Genomic DNA, 24,019 nt, shown 5'->3' with positions numbered 1-24,019 from the left:
AGAACTCCGTTGTGTGTGTGTGTGTGTGTATACATATACCACATATTCTTTATCCATTCATCTATACAGTGGGATATTAGCCATCAAAAAGAATGAAATCTTGCCGTTTGCAACAATGTGGATGGAACTAGAGGGTATTATGCTTAACGAAGTAAGTCAGTCACAGGAAGACAAATACCATATGATTTCACTCGTATGTGGAATTTAAGAAACAAAACAGATGAACGTAGGAGAAGAGAAGGAAAAATAAAAGATGAAAACAGAGAGGGAGGCAAACCATAAGAGACCCTTAACTTAGGGAACAAACCGAGGCTTGCTGGGGGATGGGGGGGGAGGTGGGTGAAGGGGATGGGTTAACTGCATTATGGGCATTAAGGAGGGGACTTGATGGAATGCGCACTAGGTGTTGTATGCAACTGATGAATCATTGAATTCTGCCTCAAACTAATAATACAGTATATGTTAACTAAATTGAATTTAAGTAAAAAAAAATTTTAAAGAGCTCCATTGTATTTTAAAGGTCCTTTTACAAATGAATTGCATCAATGACTTCCTGGAGTACTTTGTATACTTCTTGCTTTTATTTTGCTGGCATTGCTTGCTTGTGTAAAATGAAGTGAATGGATTAAAAATGTGACCCTATCTCTGTAATTTTCCCTCATAATCTTTTCTTTATGTCAGCCAAAATAGTTTTCATTAATGTTATGTAAATTTAATGGGAGAAAACCACTAGTTTTTTAAAAAATTAAAGAACTTTCTGTCAACAATGTCTTTTATGATACATTTGTAATTTTACAGTGTACAGAAAGTTTTTTTCAAAAGGTTAGTTTTGATGTATTTTATTTTTGAAATAGAATCTAGTAAGAACAGTATATTAACTCATATTAAAAATATCTATACTTCCATCAAACTTTAGAGAAAACATCACCATGTATACATTGTTGTCTTAGTTCTTGTTTCTTCCAGTCTTCAGGTGCATGTTCTGTATAGCTTTCAAAAGTACTATTTACTCATATAGGAAGGCATATTATTTTGTCTTTATATTGCATGTGCCTGTGAGCACACTTGTGTATGTGTGTGTGTGTGTGTGTGTGTGTGTGTTCAGCTAATTTCTACCAAGTAAGAAGAATAAAGGTGACTTTTAAACATGACTGAAAAAATTATGGATCTGTGTCTTTATGCTCTGAGTGTTTAATTTTAATATCCATTAAAAATTGTGATAACTTCATACCATCATTAGAGAAAATCTCAAAGAACACTATATGAGAGTGTTATACTATTGTTAATAGTAGTAGCTGTAAATCCACATTTCAAATAAACTTCTTGAAAATTTTAGAGATTTTGGTCTATTTCTTGTTAGGTATGATTATGTCATTGCAGTTTCTAGGGCTGATAGAGAGTTCGTGTAAAGGATGAAAGAAGTATCAAGTATCAGGCTTTCTATTTTCTTGTTTTTCTCTTGGGCATGCCTGATTCTTACTATGTTAAATCTGTTGTTTTTTAACCTGAAGAATTTTGACTCACTTGTCAATTTGTGAAGATTTGCTTGATTAAAACTGTCTATAAATCCACCTAACCATTTACATGCATGCTGGAAGGTGTTTCATTACTCTGAAAGTAAGAAGCAATATAAGGCCATTTAGTGGGTTAAATAGTGATCCTCCCACCGCCAATATATGTCTACCCAGAACCCCAGATAAGGGTCTTTGTAGATGGAATTAGGATAAGGATCTGGAGTTGAGATCAACTTGGATTAGGTGAGCCATAAATTCAATATTGGGCATTTTATGAGACAGAAAAGAGACAGAAAGAAGGCCACGGGGAGTCAGAAGCTCAGAGTGGAGTAATGTGTCTGCAAGCCAAAGAATGTCAAGAATTTCTCGTCAAGAATTCCTCCAGGAGGTAAAAGAGGTAAGGAAGGAATCTCTCCTGGATATACCTTGACATCTTGATTTTGGACTCCAGAACTGTGAAAGAATACATTCCTGTTCTTTTAAACCACCAACTTTGTGGTAATTGTTATGGTAGCCCTAGGAAACAAATTGTCCACTCTTCTGTCTGTGACTGTCCCACTCTTTACAGAGGATACTAAGCACCATACCTGACTTGTACACACTTGAATGTAAACTGAATGAGGTCAAAGTGTCAACCCAAACGTTAATATCAGTACCTAAATACTAAGAGAAATCTTTATATTGTTCTCCCATCCTAAATGGGTGCATCATCTTGCACAACACTTTGGGTACATTCACCCCACTTTGGAGACTTTTTACATCTCAAGTGTAAGAGATGTAAACTGTTTGATTGTTTGAGTCATATCTCAAGAGCCCTTTCAGACAATATGCTGAGGCCACACAGCAGCAAGTTTTTATTCTTTGAAGAGTGGAGAAAATAAAATGAGAAGAAGAACATGGAACCCAAACATGGTGTTTAAAGAATATAGAGTACGGAAGATTGACACTGAAGTTAATATTTTAGCCCAGGATGTAGCCCCGACCTGAATATTTAAACCACTAACATAGCTCTTTAAGGCCACCCAAAATAAATAAACTTATTAAATTTAGAAAAATATTTCTACTTCTTTTCTGATGTGCTTATGTCATTACTGCATTTTAAATGATTAAATAGTATCAATTACTTTTTGTTGGATACAATTGAGGATTAAAAAAGTAAGAACTATGATGCCCTTCCTCTTAGTATGTGTATTTTTAAACTGGGATGACAGTAAATATAGATTCTTATTTCCCACTTTTATTCACTTAGTATTTTATTGTGTGAATATTAATATGATTGGAAATGATGGTGTTATGGGTTGAACAATATTCTACCAAATTCTTAGTTTTAAATCCCCCCAACACACCAACCTTAGAGTGTGACCTTATTTGGAAATAGAACGTGTCCTTGTAGATGTATAAGGTGAAGTCATATAGTAGGATGGGCCCCTCATTCAATAGGACTGGTGTCTTTATATAAAAAAGGGAATTGGGCAGGTACATACCTAAAGAGAATGCCATGTGAAGATGAAGACAGGAGTCAGGCTGAAGCTTCTACAAGCCAAGAGATACCAAATATTGCAGCAAACCATCAGAAGGTAGGGGAGAGATATGGACACATTATCCCTCAGTATCAGAAGAAACCAACTCTGCCACCATTTTGATTTTGGACTTCAAGTCTCAAGTACTCTAAGGCATCACTGTTTAAGCCATCCAGTTTGTGGTACTTTTTTATGGCAGTTCTAGCAAACTGATACATATGTATGGTGGCTAAATGTGTAGATAATATAGCCAGGAAATCTAAGTTCTGAGTCTAAAATTCAGCTCTACCTCTGACAATCTGTGTTATTGTGGGCCGGCTAACCTTACTTTGTCTCAGCTTACTAACCTATAAAATGGGGAATGACAATAGTTCAGACCTAATAGGGCTGTTATAAGGATTAAGTAAGTCCATAGATGCAAAACATTTAAAGTGGTACTTGGCATATGGTGTCCATTGAGTTATTCCTGTTTATTACTTACTTACTTATTTGTTTGTTTGTTTACTTATTTATTTTAGAGAGAGAGAGAGAGAGTGTGGGGGAGAAGGGGCAGAGGGTGAGGGACAGGGAGAGAGAGAGAGAATTTCAAGCAGCCTCCATGCCCAGTGTAGAGCCTGATGTGGAGTTTGATTTCACAACCCTGAGATCATGACCTGAACCAAAATCAAGTAGGATGCTTAAGCAACTGAGCCACCCAAGTGCCCTGTTTATTACTTTTCAAAACATTAGTAACTGAATATTATATCCTATGCATGTACCATTTAATCACTTTCTATATTTAAAAATATTGTAAATAACACTGTAATGAACATAGTTGTAAATAAATATTTTTTCCATTAGCCCAGATTCTATATGTGCAATTGTTAGGTCAAAGAATCTAAGTCTCTTGATGCTTTATATATATATTTTTTAATTTTAAGTTTTTAAAATTTAAAAAAAATTAAAAATTTAATTCCAGTATAGTTAGCATAAGGTATTATATTAGTTCCAAGTGTACAATATAATGATTCAACAATTCTGTACATTACTGCTTATCATAATGAGTGTACTCTTAATCCCCTTTACTTATTTCACTTTATACCCATGTCCCCACTGGTAACCATCAGTTTGTTCTCTATAGTTAAGAGTCTGTTTCTTGGTTTGTCTCTTTTGTTTGTTTCATTTCTAAATTCCACATTTGAGTGAAATGATAAGGTATTTGTCTTTCTCTGATTGACTTATTTCACTTAGCATTATATTCTCTAGCTCCATCCATTTTGTTACAAATGCATCTGTTTCTATGGCTGAGTAATTGTCCATATATATATATATATATATATAAACACACACACATATACATATATTCCATATATATGTATACACACATATATTTTATACATGATGGAATGGTATATATATAAAATATATATTATATATGTAATATATGTGTATGTAATATAATATATAATGGAATATATGTATGTAATTTAATGGTGTGATATATAGTATATATATGTATATACAATATATCTCACCTTCTTTATCCATTCATCTATGGATAGATGCCTGAGCTGCTTCCATAATTTGGCTATTATAAATAATGCTACATTAAACATAGAGATGCATATATCTTTTCAAAATTAGTGTTCTTAAATACTTTGGGTAAATATCCAGTAGTGAAATTACTGGATCATACAGTTGGGTTCTATTTTTAATTTTTTGAGGAAATGCCATAGTATTTTCTACAGTGGCTGCACCAGCTTGCATTCCCACCAACAGTGCACAGTGATTCTTTTTTCTCCACATCCTTCCCACACTTGTTGTTTCTTGTGTTTTTGATTTTAGCCATTCTGACTTGTATAAGGTGATATCTTATTGTAGTTTTGATTTGGGTTTTCCTCATGAGTGATGTTGAGCATCTTTTCATGTGTCTGTTGGCCACCTTGATTCTATGTTAAAAAATTCTTATTTTGGACAACTATGTTTTAAAAGGATCCTCTCATCATACTTTGACAATCATTAAGTATATAATTTAAAATGTTTGCTCATTTAATTATTACACATTAACATATGATATATTACATGTAATATATTATTATATGCCTCTTTTTGTTACTTATGATGGTAGGATGAATTAAATTTATTAATTTTTGAAAGCTGACATTTAAATGATATGTATTTGATTGATGAAAAAGAAATCTGGTTCTCATGAGAAATATACCAGAGCCCCTATCTTTAGAGAGAAGTTAAGCATCTTAAGGTCATTTATTCCAACCCACTCTTTTCCCTATGAGATGTTTGACTTGATCAAGTCCTTGTTAATAAAATTTACTTTTCTTTTCAGTTTTATCATTGATAGCCTAAAAATGATCTCCTGACCCTAAATAAATTGCTAAGACAACCTACAAATGTTTTGAAGTGATATGACTTCCATTCATTGAACAACAAAGCCTATGCTCAATATATCTGTACAAAGACTGAAATAATACCGCAGTAGGCCTTTGTAATAAGTTGTCAGGGACTCGCATGTGGAAGGAGGCTGAGGAAAAGGGTGGGAAGCTGGTGCTTTGGTGTTGTCAGGAGCAAAAGCATATTGATCGATGCTTGTATGAATAACCACTTGTTCATATCATATCAGGGCTTAAAATAAACCACCCCAGGACAGTGTCTTGCCAAATAAAGCTTTGTCCTCAATGCTATCTTCCTGGGTAAAATTTGTTTTAAAAGGTACTGATAATTAGGTATCAAAAGGAGCCTTTTTTTCCCTTAGGAGTTAAAAAAATTAACTGAAACAAAGATCAAAAAAGAAATCCTTTGTAAAGTTTAGTCACCTTATATGTAACATGCCTAGATTTAGGAGTTCAGAGGCAATAAAACATTGGCTCTTCTAGATCATATAAATAATTCTTTGATATGTTTCAGTGACTGAATTCTATTAACTTAGATTCAGAACAATCATCATACATGTATTGAGATCCACAAAAAACTAATACTCTCTTCAGTCTTTTGAAAAATTATGAAATGGGTAAAACCCAAACAAACAAGCCAAAAACCCCATACTGCTTATCTTTGCAATAGAAACTGAAGAACTTTGTAGTAGAAGCTGTGGTAGAAGGAGAAATGATTATAGTCCAATTTTTATCCTTGGAGATTTCATTCAATAGTTTTGTTAGGGATCTAGTAAAGCCAGGTTCTGCTCATGAATCTGGAGACATGACAATGAACAAGAACAAATCCTATTGCCAGGAATTTACAATCTCATGGGGAAGGTAGATGAATGAAGAGTAATAATAATAATAATAATAATAATACTTATATATCTGCTATTTAAGAAGGATATATGCAGAACCATGAAAGAAATGAGACCAAATACCACTCTGATGAAGCACAGTGGGTGTGCAAAGGGTAAGCAGAGAAGCTGGAGAAGCTGCCATCTGAAGTTTTAAATAAAAAACTGATCATTGAATGAGAAAAAGAAGAGAAAATCAGTGGAATGATATGAATAGAGATGCAGAAGGATGTCTTCTTTTGTGTCATGTGTAATGGAACTGCATGTATTTTGGTAAACCTCAAGAGCAACTGGGTAGGCAGGGAGGCCTGAAAAGCATACAGAGCCTTTCTGTCTCATCAAAAAGTCAGATTCTCACCACAGGCAAGGGGAACACATCTAGGATTTTAAGGTGGACAGTAATTTGATCAGCTTAGCCCAGAAAACCAACCACATAGTGGGCCAGTGGTCTCGGAGGTTGGATCAACTGAGAAAGAAATACTAAAGCTTATATTTATGCTTTTTATGTATCTTCAAAATAATAAAACCATTAGAATGTGCTCATTTTAGTGGGATGAATCAGAAAGAAGCTTTATTCTTTCTCTTACTTTTAACCCATTGCATGAACTATTCCTTTCCTGCGACTGGAATGAAATTTTACACAGGTCTCATTGCTTTTCTGGTTACTTTTAGGGGTAAGTATAATATCAGTTTATCAGTTAAAATGCCAAATCCCCACGATAATAAAAAAAACAATACCTTCATTGTTCAAGCTTTCCTCTCCCCAAGATTGGGTCTTCTTCAGGGTAGGAAGCTGGAAAGCATAAGCTTCTTTCTTGTTCTGTCCTTGATCTTCTCTTCTTTCCTCTCTTCATCTCCAGGATTGGAGTGGATCACAGGTGGAGGCATGGTGAATGCCCTTGTGATCTGACTTTGGACATTTGGGGGCTGGGAGATAGATTCGCTGGCATGATGTGCTTTTCATGTTTTATTGGAGTTTCATCCTTTCAGGACCTACAGCTGCAATTTCTACCACCCAAGAATACCTCTCTCTTTTCCCTCAGCAGGCCCCTTGCTCTACTCTCCTTTACCCTTCAGGTTCCTAGAAATCCACTCCTTTATTGCGTTACTCTAGTGCTTTTGGGTGGAGATCCTTTCAGGATATCTTTAGGCCAGTTTCCTCTGCCCTGGGCCATTTGTATATTCACTGTCACCTCCATCATAAGGGAAATGCAGGACCCTCCTAGGGCAGCCCTTCTCTCCAGCTCACTCTAACACACTATCTTTCTCCTTCTTTGTATAACACACACACACACACAAACATATTGATACACACACTCTTTCTTTTCTCTCCTACCATGGGCTGATCTAACTTTGGTATCTCATGGTAGTTCTTAAGTTCCTGAAACTCCTAACACCTAAAACTCCTAACCAGCTATTAGCCATCTGACTGGTATCCTTAAGGTACCTCTCACTTGCCTTGGGAGACAGGGGAAACGGACTCCAGGAAGGTGGAGGAGCTCCGTGACTCTCTCCAAACTCCAGATAAATTCCAGTCTTTTTGTAACTGAGGAGAGTGATCTCTAATTCTTGAAGATTAGATTTAACCATCTCTTAGCACATTCTTATAAGTGACATGGCAGTTTTCTGTGGTATCTGGGTACAGATTTCCTTTTACAGTGGTTCTCAACCTTTGTAGCTAAGAAGTAATAAAGAGAATTGCATGTATTGTTCTGTTAAATGAAGAATTAGATTAATGTATAATATAATGTATCAAGAATTAGATTAGAATGTAGAAATATTTAATGTATCAATGAAATATTTAATGTATCAATGAAAATCTTAAGCATATTCATATATCTACATATATATTGGAGGCATAGTCTCAAAAAATGAGGCTTGGCCAAGAATTGTCAGCAGGGCACTGGTATAAAGAACACATTGGATGTATGTGAGACAGGACAGAAGAGACTGTTATGCTGAGCAGGCAGGACATGTTGAGGACCTACAGCAAGGGAACAATGATGCCAGTGGAGAAGGAGGGAGAGCAGGATGTCCTGGACTTAGAGATTTATTATGTTATTGTGGACTGAATTGTGTCTGCCTCAAATTCCTATGTGGAAACCCTAACCCTTAGTACCTCAGAATGGGACTATATTTGGAGATAGGGCCTTTAAGAGGCAATTAAGTTAAAATGGGGCCCTTGTAGTGGACTCTAATCCAATATGACTGGTGTCTATGTAGCCAGAGGATATTAGGACACAAGAGTCATGGGACATGTCACAGAGAAAATGCTATGCGAGCATACAGTGAGAAGGTTACCATCTGCAAATCATAGAGAGAGGCCTCAGGAGAAACTAGCCCTGCTGACATCTTGATCTTGCACTTTCAGTCTCCAGAACTGTGAGGAAATAAATTTCTGTTGTTTAAGCCACACGGGTCTTCAGTATTTTGTTATGGCAGCCCTGGCAAACTAATACAGATGCCAGTAGGAGAACAGAGAAGGGGCTAGGACTTTGATTCACCACGATAAAGAATTGTGTAGTGAGGTCAGTGGTGTGACAGTCGTGGGAGGTGCATTCTTGCCTTTCCCTTTATCTCCTTACTTTTCTTGTATATCATTCACTTAACAACCAAGCGTTCATCTAAACTGCTATGCTGTGTATGTTTGTGAAAGATAAGGTTAGAGGGATTAATAATAGTGGTTCAAACAAAGTGAGGGGCTTTGAATCAGAAAAACTCTTGTTCAAATCCCAGTTATGCCATTTTGAGCAAGTTGTGTAACCAGTATTGTGAATGGACCTAAACCAATTTGGTTTCTTCAATCCTTTCGTAAATGTTGGTATCTTCTATTATGCTAATTAACAAATATCAGATTTTGTTCAAAGATAAATGAAGAATTTAGAGTCCCGACCTCTGAATTATTGTTTTTGATTAGTCTTTCAAAGTGCTCATCAGCCCTGGAGTTGTCCCAACTAGGTACTTCAGATGTGAGTAACTACTCTAGAGAATAAAATACAATGATGTATAAAACGATATATATCACACTGTTCATACCAAAGAATTTTAAGATAAAAGAGAGACAGTATAAAGCTCTCTAAGTTCACTTTCCCATTTCTAAAATGAAATAATTTTACCAACTCCATATGCGTAACACAAAGGTTAAAGTTAATCATGTCTGGAAAGCATTGAGCTCCATTTCTAGCGTATAGTAAGAGCTTAAAAATCATTAGTTATTTTCATTGCGAGGTAACTTGGCTCAACAAAGAAAATAACTTCCATTTTGTTGCTAAGCTAAAAACTAAGAAATCTAACTTAGGAACTTACTAAGCAGCAGCAAACTTTTTTGTGCCCTATAGATCATATCAATTAGATGACAACACAGGACTATTGTGTGGCTTTGGTCTTGCCAGAGATGGAGACTTACCACATAGATTCTTTGTTTTTGAATCTTTAAATATTTCATTAATCAAATATTTGTCAAGCTTTTGTTATGCCTTTTTTTTAAATCCAGGCAAACAATTTTCCTTTAAATCTTTACTCATCTCTGTTAAGAAGTATATATTTATACTCAAAAAAAGGTGGGAGGACTCTACCATAGATCCCATTTTGAATCGTGAACATCTTTCACAGGAAAGTTTGTTAACTTTGTGCAGAAAAGCTAAGTGTCAAGAGAACGTTTGACACTGAACAGAGAGCACAGATTGAGATATTAAATTCCATTTTGCTACTGAGGGCATATATGACTTAGGATGTTGTTTAAACTCTGCATGTAGTTTTTTGATTTGTTACATTGCTTCTTTCTCCTTCATTATTAACATTTCTTGGTGCCTTGCATGTACAACTGTAGATATTGGGAGAAAATGAAGTGCATAGTAACTTCCAGAAAAAACTGTATTTACTGTAAGATATCATTTTTTCAAGTGTAAACTGAGAAAGTCAGTCAAAATGTGAGCATTTGGGCTATGTGATAATCCTCCCAATATTTGGAAACATTTTAAGTGGGCTAAGCTGAAAGAAGGGAATTGATGTTACTACAACTAAATTTATAAACAATGATTGATCTCTCTCTTTTCCAAAACTGTAATTTAAGTAGGAAAACATGTTGCCTTAGCCATTGCCATGTCCTTCAGAAATAAGAACAGCTGTTTTGCCAGCAGTGTGGGTTTCTTTTTCTATAATGTAAGTAGCATTAGAAAGAAGAGTTTTTCTGATTTCGAAAGCACCAGCTGCTCTGATGTTTTGGGAATATTCCCATATGTTCTGAATGGGAAAAATTAAGTGAAGCCAAACCAAAGACTTTTGACTTCATAGAGGAGACAAAGCTTTTCAAGACCTTCTCAACCAGAAAGTTTATAATTAGAGTATTAATTTCCTGGAGGGAATTTTTGCTTCTTTGTGTAACTTAAAGGACAAATTCTTTATCCATTCTCTCATAGGAATTTTTTTTGTGCTTAGAATTAATAGTCTAATGATCCAAAAATAGTCCCTGATGCTTGGCTGAAAAGCTAATTCGAGAGCCACTAGAAATGTATTAAAACATGAATTAGTACTCAAAAATCACAGTCTTGCAGCCCATTAGAGAAATATTTGAATCTGCTTGACAAATGACTAATTTCGCATTTATGTTTAAGCTAACTGGCACTGCTTTGAAGACATCTGTTTTATGAAAACTAACATTTAAATGATATAAAGAAGAACAAACAGAATCTTCTTTCCTAAAAAGTTCCTTGCTGAGACACTAACTGGCCTAAATCTTGTGAGTCTGGCTTTGAAATTAACCACCTTTTCTCCCACACGTAACAACAGTCTTCCATTAAGTCTTGCAGAGTCTCTCATGGTTATTTTGGCCTGAGAAAAATTACAGTCAGGCCTGAACAATTTACATGAAGTAGGCTGGGTGATGGATCCATATGGGAGGACATGAACCAGCATTTTCCAGGAGGGTTGGACCTAGAGGTGACCTCTCCACCTAGAAATTGTATATAATCTTGAACCTAATAAATGTGTATGTTTCTTTAAGCTTGATGAGTGGATAATCGAACTAGTTGTTTATGTTAAAGGAGGAAATTCACGGAAAAAGAAGGGAATTTTGTATCTACAAAGATAGTGGAAATGAGTCTCTTGTCATTTACATTTCTGAGACTCATGTGTTCTCTAAGCTACCATTTCTAACCTATGCTATTTCTATAGTTTCTTTATCTTCTTCAAGATGTCAACCTCTAAGATAATTTTGTCATGCTTTATTTTTATTTTATTTTTTGGAATTTTGTCATACTTTAATTTCAAATAATAGGTTTATTAACATGCTTTTTGCAAAATACATGCACATACATTCCTCTTCTCTTCAGTATTTATATAGACACTGAGGAATTTCCTTCATTGTTGCTTCTCCCCATTTGAGAATCAACACCTATGTGTAAACAAATGTCTGTTTATGTAGTCAAACACAACACTTAAATCTGATTTAATTTGGGGACACCAATGTCTACTGATTGTTTCCTGGCCAATATAGTGTCATGGTTAATGATAATAATGGTAAAAAAAAAAAATGACAGCGACCAACACACAGAATGCTATGTTCTGTGGGTGATGTATTATGTCACTTCATGCTTTCAGTAATCTTTCATGGCAGGTAATTAAAAAAAAAAGATTCCTTTTTTATGGATCAGAAAACTAGAGCCCAGATGGAGTATGTATCTTAAGGTCACACAGTTGGTAAGAGGAAAACTAGGATTGGGAGCCGGTGTCACCTAACACCAGAGCCAAAGCCTTCACTGTTTTCATTACATCGCACTGCTTTCTTGACTAGAACCTCCATGGGGACAATGGCAAGGAATGTGCCATTTTGATTTCAAAGATAGCCTCAGTCTTCAGCACACTTATTTCTTTTCTTCATTTATACATTCATATCTTTATAATCTCCCTCCTACCTCTTTTGTGTTGCCATAGGAAAAGTTGTATGTATAGAGTTATTAGGCTATTTTTCTTAGAGATGGAAACATTTATGAATTTGTGGTGATTTTATAAAAAGAATATAGGCAGCAGGCAATGCTCACTACAAATGAGTGAATTATAAATTGCAGAATTTCTGCTGGTGGCTCAGGTTTGGGGGGAACTGGAAACTTGCCTGAAACTCTCAGTCATGTCTCTGGACTAATTTCCTTCACAAAAGGGTGAGTGGGGCGGGGGGAGGAAATGGGGTTACCTGGAAAGCTGAAGCTAAGGGGATCTTCTTTCTTGCCACACCCACGGGAACCACTATCCTAAATCAGGATGAAGCTTTGGTGAATCTGATTGTGGTTCAAGAATCTTAAACCCCTTCAATAGTAAATATTTCCTTAAGGTACAGAGTGCTGATTTGACTTACAAGTGCTTCTAAAATGCTGATGTGAATTGGAAGAATAAAAGAATGGTAGCAGAGCAAGAATTACATTTCTTGGATACAGTGAAACCCTTCTCTGCATTCATCTGACACTTGTAGCTTATCTTTCCAGTCAGGGCTTCTCAAAGCTAGGGAAATTTTGCTGAGATATGCTATCACTGCTGCTACCCTTTGAGGTTACCTTGTCTTTTAAGCAGATGTTGTATCCTAAAATAAATAAATCCAGGGTAAAATCTAGTTTCACGGACTATGTATGTGGTTGTATATGGCTTTAGGTGGTGCATGTGTCTGTGTGTATGTGTTTCAGGGTTGGGGATAACTCTCAACCTAACAGAAATGCTGCAGTGTATAAAGCTGATGTATTATTTCTCAATAGATTTCATATGAAATTTTATACAATTTAAGTGAAAATATTTTGTTTTTTTTTTTTTAGACTTAGACTAAAGTCTAAGACTTTAGAGAGGACAGTTTGTTATAGCCAGTTCTTGCAGACAGATAACCAGCATTTTTGTGCTGTTTCCTGAGTCCCAGTTCCCACAAGGAGATGTAAAGAGGCCAGTGACACCCCCATACACACAGTGGATTGACTTACAACAGAGGAGCACTGACCTTAGGGAACAGACTGACAGCCAAGGCAGCCCTCTGCCTTGGAGGAAAGCACTATCTCTATCTCCCAAGTCTGCTTATTATACAAACATCCTTAAAAAATATAGTCTACAGGGAAGAATTTTTAAGACTTATGGAAATGCAGGGGACTCAGAGAGAATTGTCTCAATTTTCTACTTTTCATTTCTTAGCATCTATTTTTACTCCCCTTTACACACTATCACCTGTACTTATGACCAGAATCAACAGAGAGGAAAATGGTTAGTCTGTTGGTTCAGTAATCACTTTGGATCTGTTTTATAGCTGACCTGATCACTTGTGCAGAAATTGGCCACTAAGACTCTCAGAAATAACAGTTATGCAGAAATACTCTATTGGAACCGAAGCTTGAGGATCAAGAGCCCCCTAGAGGAAAGCCTAACTAGGATAGTCAGGCTCTGGAGATCCCAGGCCCCAGTTCTGAAACAAAGAATTGAAAGAAGTAGCTGAACATCAGCGAGTGTGGTAGTTTTGTGGCTAGAGAACTGGATTAGAAGAAAAATACCTGAAGGACTAGCTGCCTTACGTTGTTTTCTGGCTGGCCTTGCCCTTAGATCCATTTCCTGCCTTTACCTTCACTATCTGCCACTAGAGGCCTGTGCCTGTAGACATAATTACCGAGAGTCCCTTGCCAGCTGGCCCTTCCTTGGGGAAGGCCAGTAGTGATAAAAGGTGTGGAAGAGAGCCAGGTAGGGAATTCTTTCCCATGCCTTGCTTGTGCCATGTTTCTGCCAGTGACTCCATCCTTCTGCCAAGTACAGCCCCAGGTCCTCTCAAGCAACTTCTCCTTCACAACTCTCCTTCTGAATGGAATCCAGTGTTTCAAGACCAGATGGTAATGGCTTCCCACTATTACTACTTTTCAGGTCCCTCAGAATCCCTGGGTCATACTCTTGACTGTGCCCATCCCTCTAGTGGTTGAACTTCATTCAAGTCTCTTGAATATTTTGAGTTGCATTCTGTTTCCTACTGAGATTTTGACTGATATAACTGGAGAAAAAAGGTAGTACCCTGGTCTCAAAGAACCTAAGGTAATAATAAACACTTAATGAGCCATTATTGTGTGTCAATTTAAGCCTCACTGCAAGCCCGTGAGGTAGAAACTATTACTTAGCTTCGTGAGACAAATGAGGAAACTGGGCACAGAAATTTAGTGCTTGAGGGGAAACAGAGACTTAATCCCAAGCCACTGGACTCTTAAACCCTCACAGTTGTCACTACTCACTCTAAGACATATCGCCAATGTCAGGCATTACTTTATACTTGTCTGTGGGGCAGAGGCTTAGTCATCACAATCACAGGAGGAGGCAGCCTCTCAGGAGAAATAAGGCAAGAATAAAATGCCAAGTGGTGTTCAGGATTAGTGTGGGGTCAGGGGCAAACCTGCTTTGTTGCTGCATCACTGGTATTTTAGTCTAGGACTAGTCCTGTATCATAAGAGTAGATTCAATCCAGTTTTTTGAGGTTAAGGCTTTGTAGCTATGGGAGTTATGAGAGGCAAGAAGTCAAGGGGAGTCATTTGCTATGTCTAGGTTTCAGGCTGTAAAGTTGTATGTCCTTTGTAAATGATGTATTTATCTAAGAATGGTGAAATATACCATTGAATGCAGACAACAGTGCTATTCAAGAACAAATTAGGGTGCAAACATACTTTAAAGAAGAGCTGTATACTAGCAATATGAACTCAATGAGTCCAACAGACTGAGAAAAAAAATAGCATGTCCAATTGGGTGGTTATCTGACTTTTCAGACATCTGGGACTATTCACTCTCCAAACCAGCAATGGACATGAAAATAAACAAAAGGGCTAATAACCCAAAACAATGAAAATAGCCTATAATATATTTGGGAACATTTAATGGCTACAGGGAAAAAGCATTATTTCTTCGGCTAATAATTACAGTAACAGTGCTTATTGGCCCCAAAGCTCAGAGGCCCTGGAAAAATAACAGGGTAAACAGTGAAAAAGATTGGTGAAAGGATATTTTGAAATATCCACACACTAGTTTGTCTCAGAAAGACAACTGTCTAGTCTCATTGCAAATGCAATGTGACCAGAAGAGAAAAGAAAGCAATGAATTGTCGTGAGAGACTGTGATGAGAAGTAACAGCCAGTAACAGAAATCCTCGCTAGGGAGGAGGTGGAAGAAATACCAATTAGCTGAATCCAGCAGCCAGAGGTCATTTGCTGTGCTGGCAAGCATGACTCAGTCTACCCTAATACCTTGCCTGTGTCCTAGGGGCACTTGGGGCACTTCAACTAGCACAGGACAGGAGCCTGTGGACATCCAACGTCTTTGGCTCCCAGCAAACCCTTCTGCATCACCACCTCCTTTACTACTCACCACTACTTTTCTATAGTCCTGCTTTGATCTTCAGAGTCTTGATTCTTGTTTTTGTAGTCTTAGAAGATGTTCTGGGGGAAACAATTAGGAAATGAAATGCTGCTCCTAATTTCCTCCTCTTGGAGAATCTCAATGAACATTTATATATAAAAAAATATGTGAGATTCTAGAGAACCCCTTTAATTTTTTTAACCCAGTCTACTTTAGCATTGGGAAAGTTTTTATTTCTGTCTCAAGAACATTCTTTGGAAAATTCTGCTGTAGTTGATACAGACCAGATACAGATGTGTCATGCAGTCACCTGTATCAATCAAGGTTTGATAGTAAGGAAAGTTTAATAAAGGGACTGTTTGCAAAGGTGTGGGCTCAACTTATGTAAAGGAACAACAGAGAGTGAGGAAAAGGGGTCGTGACATCAGAGAGTCATTACTGCTCCCAGACTAAGGAAACTGCAGAGAGAGAACTTGCCTGGTGAAAGAAAAAAGATACAGCAAAAATGAAGTGACCCATTTGGAAGGAGAGAAATGCATAGAAGCCTGATGTTCTCTTCCTTTCTCCTTTCAACCCTGCTGTTGCCTCCTCCGGATGCCAGTGCTGCCTTCCTAGAAGCTGGAGGGCAAAGTGGTCTCTTGCACAACCCATGCAGGTCAGCGGCCCAGAGTGGAAAAGGGTGGGAATGGCTGTGAGGGGCAAAGAGAAGACAGTCAGTACAAATTTCCATACTATCAAGTTCAAGCTTTCTAAGTTAAAGGTTAATAATCTGTGAAATTTGTGCTATATTTAAAGAGATACCCAAAGAAATCTCTCCAGAATTCAGAAGACAGAAACATTTGGATATCCTTGCTATGTAAAACAGCTCGGAAAGGACAGCTCCTGGTAGATTTTGAATCAAATAAAGCTGTTGACTAACTTGGTTCATGCATGCAGCTAAATTAGTCTCCAGCTGGGTTTCATGGGAGTACTTCCCAGCAAGAAGATAAGAAAATGTTGCTATCTTTGGTTCACTGATTGCTGAAAAGTATGCACAAAGTTGCTTGACTAGGCTTTCGGAGTCCATCATAGCACTCCATGGTAAAATGGCAAATATTTTGATAAAGAACAATTTATTGATCTATTTAGAGAAATAATGCATAGAATTTCTGTTTGACCTGTGAGGTATGTTTTGTCATTCCAGGCAAGCAGTCTTTTAGAGTCAACGTAAGAATTCAGAGTCAGAGAGACAGGTTAGAATCCTGATCCCCTCACTTAAATGGCAGTTACCCTCCTGGAGAGTTCATCAGTCTCTGCAGGCATTGTTGTTTTAGTTACAACCTGATGCTAATAGGAGCTAATATTTGCAGAGCTCTCCTTCTGTGCTGGGCACACTGTAGATAACCTCAATAATCCTTATAAACCTAGGGGGAAGGTACATTTTCAAACAAAGAACTTGAGTCACTTGCCCAAGGTCACACTGTTAACATGTGTAAGCCCTTGGCATATTGCTTGGTAATGATAAGTGCTTGATAAATGTTAGATGCTGAAACTATTTATTGTTACTATTACTGTTAATATTACTTGTCAACCTTGATCCCAGAAATAATGGGCGAATGAAGTGCATCTGGAATACAATGAAATTGACTAGCTTGATTTTATATATGTGATGGTATTACTGGCCCCCATTAAAATAATGTGTAGGTAATTGTTCTTTAGAAATTGTAATCATTCTGAAATTTTCGAATGTGTTACACATTTACTCATTTAGAGTGATTTAACACATAAAGGGACAAGTTATATCTATTTTTTTATTTGTTTCCCAGATTTTCTCTCCTTGTAAGAGGAATATTTTAGAACCAACAAAGTTCCAGAGAGAAAGAAATGCTTGGTTGAAGCATTGACCTTGAAAGATGCAGGTTTTTAGAGTCTGGGAAAACATTAAATATCATTTATTCACTTATTTAGCCATGCACAGTCATTAAACTCTCATGATGTTCCAGGTAGACCAGAAATTATGAAAAGCTATTACCAAAGATTGGTCATTGACCTGTTACATTGAAACAATATTTCAAGATCTAGTCTCCTGCTGGATTCTCTATAGGTGAGGCCTCTTAAAAAGATAATACAGTGTTTCTTCTAGAAGTTCTAGAATAGGTGAAAATAATGTATGGTGAAGGGACATTAGGGAAGTTCTCTAGATAGTAGAGATGTTGGTTGCATACAGGATTTGCTACATAACTAAAGTTAAGTGGAAGAAGACTGGAGGTTGATGTCTTGTTCCCAAGCAAACCATTGCTATAAATCATTTGTTCTTTGTCAAACATTAATTGAATGATCATTCTGATGGGTGCTAATGATTATATATGTCTTTCACTATGTTTATATGTATGTCTATATCTGTATATATGTGTCTCTCTCTATATATATTTATGTCACAGCAATGCTTATTATAGACATATAGACATTTAGGCATAGTTTTTATGCTCAAGACTCAAGAAGCTTACATTACAGCTGGAGGAGCATTCTTCTCATCTTAAACTCTGGTTAAAACAAGGCTTTTTTATATATGCTCATCTACCCCTACCTACTCTGCACTTTGGTATACTCCTCACTCCAACTTTCTGCTCCTCAGTTTGACCTCAGTCATCCTGATACTAGTTTGTTCTTCTCTCAAAGCTTCAGGTTATTGGTCAGTGTTTCTTGGTTCCCCACATCTGGCAGCAGTTCTGTATGTCTGCAGAAATGGATGTCATTGGGCTCCTCTAGCTCATCCAGCCCTGAAGTACCTCTGCTGTCCCCTAGTGCACCTGGAGCTCAGCCCCCTGCTTAAATCTAAAAATAATATGTATGGTTTTTATTTCACTATTATATTTTTTAGAGAGGGAAAGAGAGAGAGGGAGAGAGAGAAATTGAGGTAGGAAGCAGAGGGAGAGGGAGAGAGAGAATCTTAAGCAGTCTCCATGCTCAGTGTGGAGCCTGATGGAGCCTCAATCTCATAACCCTGAGATCATGACCCGAGCTGAAATCAAGAGTCAGATGCTTAACTGACTGAGCCACCCAGGTGCCCCTAAAAATAATATAATACTTTGGGTAAATACCCCGTAGTGGAATTGCTGGATCATATGGCAATTCTAGTTTTAATTTTTAAAGGAACTTCCATATTGTTTTCCATGGTAGTTGCACCAGTTTACGTTCCCACCAACAGTGCACGAAGATTCCTCTTTCTCCATAACCTGTAACACAAAGGGGGTTAAGAGTACACTTATTGTGATGAGCATGACACAATACCTTTAATGTCATGGTAATACGTAGTCTGCACTCTAGACAATATCTTTTATGCCTAGAAATCTTTCAAAAGCCAAATATTAAGGATAACATGGAAAAAAATACTATCTTATTTATGTGTGTAAGGAGTATCGTCTAGTAATGCTCTTGGATGAAGATGAATAACAACCTACAGGCTATCTTATAACAAATGCTATCATAAATGAGATGAAATATACAATACTTCTTTAAGTGAAATAAAACAGTGAATTAAATAAAGATGATAAATATGTACAAGTAGTATTCTTATTGCCTATGGTCACATAAACGGAAGGAGGCAACTACATGTCCACCTATGTCCTTGGAACCAGCAAATTCTCCATACTGGGATCTCACCAGAGGCTGAATAGATGAACATATGCTAGAACAGTATATAGGGATTTTGATTTTTAGATGTTTAAAATAGAGAACTTAAATTTTTCTCCTAATTCAGAGGTTCTACTAGTTTGAAATTTCCTGGGAAGCAAACCAATTACTTGGTAAAAGGTTATTTTATTTTTAATTAAGTAATTAATTAATTTTTAAAGATTATTTATGTATTTATTCATGAGAGACACAGAGAGGGAGAGGCAGAGACGAAGGCAGACGGAGAAGCAGGCTTCCTCTGGGGAGCCTGAGGCAAGACTTGATCCCGGGGCCCTGGGATCATGCCCTGAGCCAAAGGCAGATGCTCAACCACTGAGCCACCCAGGTAGCCTTATTTTTTAAATTTGACAACTGATGGGCAGCCTGGGTGGCTCAGTGGTTTAGCGCCACCCTCAGCCCAGAGCGTGATCCTGGAGACCCGGGATCAAGCCCCACGTGGAGCTCCCTGCATGGAGCCTGCTTCTCCCTCTGTCTGTGTCTCTGCCTCTCTCTCTCCTTTCTATATATTCTCATGAATAAATAAATACAATCTTTAAAAAAAATTGACAACAGATTGCGTTTTATAACACCCTGCCCATAGCAGTATATATAAAGCTGACGTTATCCACCCGTTCTTGGTTACTTACAAGCTTGATTACTTACAAGCTACTTACAGCATTTGTATTGAGATTTATTTTAATAAAGATTACCCAATTTCTCACTTCTTTGTTTTTCCTATGAATAAATTTTGCTCCATTTATTTTGTATGCTATATGGTCTTCAACAAGATCATGGCCATATTACTGAATTTGAACTATGGAAATCAACACATGTTGAAGGATTTGTCCAAAAAAGATTCACCATCCATCACAGACACTGTTTATATCAATCACCTATTCATCCTTTTTATGTTCCTGAGTATATAAAATAATTCTTTTGAGAATGCTTACTCATATGATACTGTGTGAAAATGAAGTGTTTATAGGATCTCATGGATCGTCCACAGAAAGAGCAAAGGAGTATTCTGGAAATTATAATCTTGATTTGTTTCATTGTGTATAATTTACTTTCTCAGTCAGACTTTTATATTCATGGAGAACTAAGTGGTGCCTTTCAGCCCCGTTTTTATCCACAGAAATGCTTAGCGCAATTTCCAAATGCCTGAGGCAGTGCTGGATTCAATACATTCCATTGAAAGAAGGACTAAATCTGGAGTTGATATTTTACAAAAACTGGGAAATTAAATTCATTTTGAGGTTCACAAGGTAAGTGTGTTTCAAGATTAATCAATGCTAATTTTGCTTATGTTTTAAAGCTCCCAGGAAAGCTTATTGAGGTAATTTTTTCCAACTCTTTTAAGCATAGAGAAAATTCCAGTTCTCAGTGAATTTACTACAAACTTCTGTGCTATGTACTCTTGGAGAAATTTAACTCAGATAGACCAGGAGAGAATATTGAGCATCCAAACCTAGCAGGCAAGTTTCTGTTCCTCTCACAGCACTTCACGTGATGCAGTCTATCTTGCAAATGATGGGTAAATATCACCTAACCGATGAGCCACTCTACTGTTAATAATATTTTTAATAATTATTAAATTATTTATAATTATTTCTGGGAGTAAAGGTGATGTTTCTTTGCAATTACTTTGCCTGCAGAGATAACCATGAATGTTTAATGTTCTTGTTTCAGAAATGGCTTTAGTGATTTCGGTTGGAATTGTTTAAAATGAAGTTACTTGTCTTTGTGTATAATACAAATACCTATAGCCCTCACTAGTTTGTGATAATACTCTGATAGTGGTTGAATCTAAATTTTACTGAGTAAGAGTTTGCACTGGATACCAGGCATGCAGGCCTGCAAAGTTCTCCCCAAATATATCTGAGATTCTTCAAAGCCATTTCCCTTCTACCCCCAAATTAGTCCTGCCTGTTCTGTGGTTCGTCTCTAGATGCAGAGACACACAGTATATGCCACTGACTTAGGACTCAATAACACTACTACCCTTGCTTCTATTGCCAAGCCCAAGGATCTGTAATCACTGGTACCATCTGAGCTAGAGGCGAACATTCACTGCTGTGGTTGCAAGACAGTGCTGTAACCCTCACCTCTGCTGCACAGGACCCACTGCCAGCGTGGGCAGCCAGGCTGATGTCTGGGTCACAGGGCTCTCATCCTTCCCAGTTCTGCCACCACAGACTGGTCATGGGAATGGCATCCTCCCTCTAAAATATGATTGATTATGGGGATTTCTTAGGAAGGTAGCTTAGAACTTAAGATGTTAGAAGTTTAGTGAAGAATTTCCTTAATTAACCCTATTGACCTTTTTCTTCTTTGGGTGTATACAAATCCACCCAGAATCTAGGTGGAGAGAGGTTCCAGTATTAGGTGTGTATCTGGAACCACATCTCCTCACTGACTCTCAAACTCTGTGCAAATTCTTCTCAACCTTTTCCATATTTCCCCTTGAGATTAATTCAAACAAAACAAAACAAAAAAAAACCCACAGAGCCTGAATGCACAATCCTGAGATCAAGACCTGAGCTGAAATCAAGAGTTGGACTCTCAACCGACTGAACTACCCAGACACCTCAAGATTAATTCTTTTGTAAGTCCCCACTGACCTTACCTGAAATTTGACTTCTACTAGTCCCTCTTTGCCTATGTCCCTGGTTTGCTAGATATGTTTACATGCAATCACAGTTTGGGAGATCCCCAACACCTGTGTAAATCAGCTGATACTATTAGATATGGTGCGGGAGGAATATGATGCAAAGATGTCACATAACTAAAATATTCCAGTTTACCCAAGTCAACTGGGATGGCCTTTATATATGAAAAAGTTAGCATTTACACTCTGATTCTTAGAATGTGTAGGGGACAGGTATAACTGAAGATCATCCTTCAGGTGATTCTGATATACTTTTAAAAGAAGAAATGAAAGGGAAGCATGGGTGTTGGGGGAGAGTATCAAAACATCACTGTCATTAAAAGGATATAGAATACATCTTAAATCATAAAATAATGTGCCTCACTTAATTACACTTAAGCAGGAGTTAAAATAGGTGAAACAGAATTCTTGGAATGGGTGTGAAGGATTTGAGGAGTAAGAGCATGGGAAACCTCTGTTAATAGCTTCTCCAGGGTTTTGTTTATACCAGTTTTATTGTACTCTCTATTTTTGGCTCCTGCAAGCATCATGGCTTAATTACATAATTGTCAATTTTCTGAGGTATGTCTCAGGTGGGTTTTTTTTCTCATTCTATGGGAGTGGGGGGTGTAATGATTATTTCATATCTATCATTTTAGAGAATATGGCTGTAAACTATGGAATCTAGTTACTTTAGCTCTATTGGCCAATGGAAAATACCAGAATCAGCTCACAAGAGAAGAGGAGGCCACAGGAGATTGGGCAGTAATGTTCTGGAAGCATAAATATTCTTCAAAATATGCTGATAATGGACACATCTGGTACTTGACACTGTAGCAAACAAAGCAGGGACAAATTTGGATTAGTTAGCATTGTGTGGTGATTTGCAAGGTCATTAACAGGTGAGGTGAAGTCACAGATCTAGAAGGGATCTTCTAAATTAGTGGCTTTCCAATTGTGTTGACAAAAACCCACAATAAGAAAGATATTTTATGTCATGACTCAGTATCTCCATAGGTATATCTGAAACAAGATTTTTAGGCACCCACATACACACACTAATAATAATACATATACTTACAATAGGGAAGCACTTATTGTCTCTTCTATTCTTGAATCACTAAATTAATTTAACATTTCATCTATGGTTATGAACAGAAATTGGAAAGTACTATTATAGGTCACCTTGACCAGCTTTTCATATTACAGAAGAACTGGATAGCCTAGCAATTAAGTGAATTTCAGAAGCTGTATGGCTAGTTAGGCCTAGAACTCATGTCTTCTGATACTTCTAGGGATGCTCTGTTCTTGATAGGAGTGTGTAATTAGTGGTGCAGGGCATTAATTTTTAATATTTCTGTTGGATAGTGTATATGTTAGACTGCATAAGGATTTTAATTGTAATGTGTAGTAGTGTTGAATATAAATATATGTTAAGATTTTATTGTTCAGTGAGTGATACATACACTTTCCGTATCCACGCAAAGGGAACAGGCAGAGGCTCAAAAATGTGAAGAATGAAATTGGGAGCTACTCCTGAGAGCTGGAATTTCGGGTTCCTTGTCTCTCATTGTACTCAGATTTCCTTGATTCTTAGTCATTCTGCTCTACAGCGTGTCACTGCCCTGCATGGCCTTGAGAGGGACTAACTAGGGGACACCTTTTATGGGAACAGCACAAGGCATTTGCTCTGGAAAGGGGGTTTGATCATTCTCAACTCCTAAATGGTCATTTTTTAGGAGCTTATGCCCAGTAGATAACCTGTCTTTCTTAAGTGCTACTCGAATACTCCTTCTGCCCTCAATGAGTCCACTGTCTAGCATGGGACCTATATTTTGAATTCCCAATAAGTAGTATTGAGTTTTAATGTACATATGTGGTCCCATTTCAACCTAGCAGCACACATTACAAAACCAGTGGTTGACCAAGTACTCTGTAAAGTGTTGGCATCAGACCATTAGTATCAGGTACTTGGTGGGTTTGTTAGAAATGCAGAATCCTGAGCCCTGCTAAAGACCAACTAAACTGGACTCTCCAGGATGAATCTGGGAATCCACATCTTTGACAAGATTTT

At 37.2% G+C, this 24,019-nt stretch overlaps 1 protein-coding gene across 2 annotated transcripts in view; it reads left to right on the top strand.

The window, feature by feature from the left end:
• ARHGAP24 (Rho GTPase activating protein 24) overlaps positions 1–24,019 on the top strand; it is a 735,186-nt gene that overhangs the window by 150,293 nt on the left and 560,874 nt on the right. The gene's annotated exons all lie outside the window — the stretch shown is intronic.

This window comes from Vulpes vulpes, chromosome 4, assembly GCF_048418805.1.
Source record: "Vulpes vulpes isolate BD-2025 chromosome 4, VulVul3, whole genome shotgun sequence".
NCBI lineage: Eukaryota > Metazoa > Chordata > Mammalia > Carnivora > Canidae > Vulpes > Vulpes vulpes.
Note: the sequence above shows the minus strand (reverse complement) of the source record. Positions and strands in the feature narration are given on the sequence as shown.